Genomic DNA, 3,952 nt, shown 5'->3' with positions numbered 1-3,952 from the left:
GGATATTAAACTGCTTGGATCTACAGGATTTGGTCACTGGTTTCAAGGATAGTCTAGGACCCCTCCTCATTTAAGAGTAAGGTTGTTGTTGTTGTTAGGTGCTGTTGAGTCGTCTCTGACTCACAGCAATCCTATATACAGCACAACAAAACACTGCCCGGTCCTGTGCCAGCTCCATGATCCTTGCTATACCTGAGCCCATCATTGTAGCCACTGTGTCAATCTACCTTGTTGAGGGCCTTCCCCTTTTTCGTTGACTCTCTACTTTACCAAGCATGACATCCTTCTCCAGCGAATGGTCCCTTCTGACAACATGACCAAAGTAAGTGAGACTAAGTCTGGCCATTTTCACTTCCAAGAACATTCCAACTGCACTTCTTCCAGGACAGATTGGTTAGCTCTTTTAGCAGTCCATGGTACTTTCAGCATTCTCTGCCAACACCACAACTCAAAAGCATCAACTCTTCTTCAGTCTTCCTTATTCATTGTCCAGCTCTCACATGCATATGAGGTGATTGAAAATACCATGGCTTATGCCAGGCGCCCGTTAGTCTTCAAAGAGACATCTCTGCTCTTCAGTACCTGAAAGAGGTCATTTTGCAGCAGATTTGCCCAATGCTACATGTCATCTGATATTCTGACTGTTGCTGCCATTGGTGTTGATTATAGAACCAAGTATTATAAAGTCTTTGACAACTTCAATCTTCTCTCCATTTATCGTGATACTGCTCATTAGTCCAGTTGTGAGGATTTTTGTTTTCTTTATGCTAAGGTGCAATTCATACTGCAGACTGTAGTCTTCAATCTTCATCAGTAAGTGTTTCAAGTCTTCCTCACTTGATTGAGTGTGAGGGTGAGGCATGAATGTGATGTCAGTCCTACAGATGCCTTGCAAAGGAGATTCTATGTGCCCCAAATGTCAAATGCTTTGTTCGGGTTCTCTCCAAAACTCTCCCTTTGTCAACACATACTCAGTTCTTCTGCTTACTCCTAAAAGAAGATATGTCCTCAATTCCTTAGAGCTTTATCTCCAAACTGACCTCGACTCAGCCTAAGTAGAAGAGACAAAATCTTCAGCAGCTGTCAGTTGAGGGAGAAGTTGTCTCAACTCTGAAGTGAGTAACACCAAGGAAGGCAGGCAGGCCCTGATGGGTATTTAAACAAAACTAACGCATTAGGCTGATACTAAAAATTGATGTTTTAATTCTACCCAGAAGCACTTTGGGGAAAAGTCCTGGTAATCTACTTGTGAAAAAATCAGTATTGAAAACCTTATGGAGCACAGCGCTACACTGGCACTCATAGGGTCACCATGAGTTAGAATCTACCTGATGGCAATATTTTTTGTTTTGGCAAACTCTAAGGTCATCATCTGATGTACAATATAAAGAGCTGATAAAGCCTTCAATAAAAGGCATGTTGTTGTTGTTGTCATTTTGCCATTGAGTCAGACCCAACTCATAGTGACCCCTCCTTGCATTTCCGAGGTGGGATCATTATGGAAGTAGATTGCCCAACCTTCCTTCCGAGGAGTGGCTAATGGGTTTGAACCTCCAGCCTTCTGGTTAGCAGTCAAGTGCCTCAGGCACTATAGCAGTGCAATATTAAATGAAATGGCTTTTCTTTGGACCTACTTTTACATTATTCATGCTAGGAATTCATCCACTTAGTATGGGAATTTCCTCCTTAAGAGGTCTTGTTTTCATTTTCTCTTCTTCTTTTCACATTCCTGTGGTCCTTAGATTCCAGCACTATCCACCACCAGTGGATGGGAAGCCACCCACAATGTAAACATGCAGGAGTAAACAGGGTCTACTTAATCACCGAACACTGTGTCCATCATACACAACATAACACTGCCTCCTGAGATGTGCTGATCTCCAGAGAATCGTCCCTTACTCCAGTTCCATAGTTTTCCTAATTGGCAGTAATTGCAGGGACACCTAACATGAATCACTGCATGTTGGAGATTAACTTTGCGCAAACAGGATTCAAAACTAAAGTGCTGAGTCACAACTTGTTTTTATTCTTCCATTTTATTTTGGCAGTTGCTTATAATATGTCTATATAAGAAATGTCTGTGTGTATACATATATATATATATATATATATATATATATATATATATATGTATATGTATACATACACACATATTTCATAAAGATATATTTATTTATATAGCTTTATCTTTATAAAATCTTTACAAAGATTTTTTATGAAGTAATTTCTTTGTAATAATGCTGTAGGAATTTATATGTAAATCATTATGTATAAATTGTACACATAATGCAGCTTCCATTAGTATTTATTATAAGAAAATTTCTAGATTTAACAACCGAAAATAGGACTCTGAAATTGGGAGATTCCAAGAATCCCAGCAAAACTCTAAAAGTGTAAACCAAAAAAATCCAAACTCACAGCCTTCGAGTCAATCCCGACTCACAGCAACCCCTTCTTGGGTTTCCGAGCTCTGGTAGCATAGTGCCTAAGGCACTTGACTGCTAACCAAAAGGCTGGCGGTTCAAACCCACCAGCCACTCCTCAGAAGGAAGATTGGGCAACCTACTTCCATAGTGATACTGCCTCGGAAACCTAAGGAGGGGTCACTATGAGTTGGGTCTGACTTGACGGCACATAACAACAACAACAAAATCTCTACAGAAGTAGATGGCCCAATCTTTCTTCCGAGGAGTGGCTGGTGGGTTTGGCCACCAGCCTTCCGGTTAGTAGTCAAATGCCTTAAGTACTATGCCACCAGCGTTCCCTCTAAAAGTATAAAACATCCAAATATATCTACGTAGGAGAACAACTATTACAATGAAGCACAAACATGAGAAATGTTTATATCGAGTAAAAGCTATTCATGACTGTCCTACCACTTTTCTGTAGGAAGTGAGGCTCCAATGGAATATCCCTAACAAAACTGGTCTCTAAGCCAACAGTTTGGTCAGTTAATTTTAAAAAGTTGACTAAAATAAGAAAGAATGCCTTAATAATGCAATGTTAATATAAAATACATAGATAAAAGTCATTTGAGAATGCCCAAGCCTACATTTAGAGGTGTTTCTTATTTTACACAGCAGATGTGGTCCTCAAAATCAAACCTGTCAAGGGGTATTAAAATGCATGGTAGACATGCTCACTTTGGCAGGACAGACATTAAAACTGGAACAAAACAGAGATTAGCATGGCCCCTGTGCAAGGATGACATGCAAATTTGTGATGTATTCCATATTTTTAGAATAATATAAAAAGATAATTAATTAAAGAAATAAAATGCATAGTAGAGACAAGTATGGATCAGAAATGAGGAAGAGCAGTAAATTTAAGTATATGATGACAATTAAGAATCAAGATGGACTTTGGAAGACAGGTAGATTTTAGATAAAATGAAGGAAAGCAAAAAAATATATTCCAGAAAAGCTGGGGAGACAAGCTGGATGTCATGGACAAGAAGAGTAAGGATGACAAATTTACTTATCACTGGAATCAGGGATGGGCAAAAGGGCCTGCTGATATTTACAGAAAAGCAAGGTTGATGACAGAGTTCAAACCAGTTATGGCAGCATTTGAAATTCAGACCCAAGCATTGCATTTGATAGAATGAGGTAGTTAAATGTTGAAAGTGGCTGAGGGAAAATACTCTGGCAATGGAGCAAAGAATGGATTACTAGGGAGAAAGAAAAGAGAGAAGTCTTGGAGAGAGCTATGGCTCTAATCCAGCATGCGATAAGGAGGTGAGCGTCAGCTCTAGGTTTACAACCTCACTCATGGAAAGACAGAGGAGAGAGACGCTCCTGCTCTCAGTGTAATACCCACAAAGACTGTGGAGAATCAAGGCTTTAGATTTCATGGCACATGCTGCAGCAGCTCTGTCAATCTTGCTATGGTTACTCATGTTGCATTAAGTACTTGACACACCCAACCAAAATACAGAAGTAGCCCTCATATA

The 3,952-nt window shown here is 39.7% G+C and overlaps 1 non-coding gene across 1 annotated transcript; it reads left to right on the top strand.

Moving 5' to 3' along the window:
• Nucleotides 1-3,137: 3,137 nt before the first annotated feature.
• Nucleotides 3,138-3,239, top strand: LOC122149795. The gene has a single exon (XR_006163338.1). It is a non-coding gene; the product is annotated as a U6 spliceosomal RNA (small nuclear RNA).
• Nucleotides 3,240-3,952: the final 713 nt, after the last annotated feature.

Source organism: Orycteropus afer, unplaced genomic scaffold (genome assembly GCF_000298275.1).
Source record: "Orycteropus afer afer isolate SDZICR_OR568_19922 unplaced genomic scaffold, OryAfe1.0 scaffold00047, whole genome shotgun sequence".
In the NCBI taxonomy this organism is placed as follows: Eukaryota; Metazoa; Chordata; class Mammalia; order Tubulidentata; family Orycteropodidae; genus Orycteropus; species Orycteropus afer.
The sequence above is the reverse complement of the archived record's forward strand: the minus strand, read 5'-3'. Positions and strand labels throughout refer to the sequence as shown.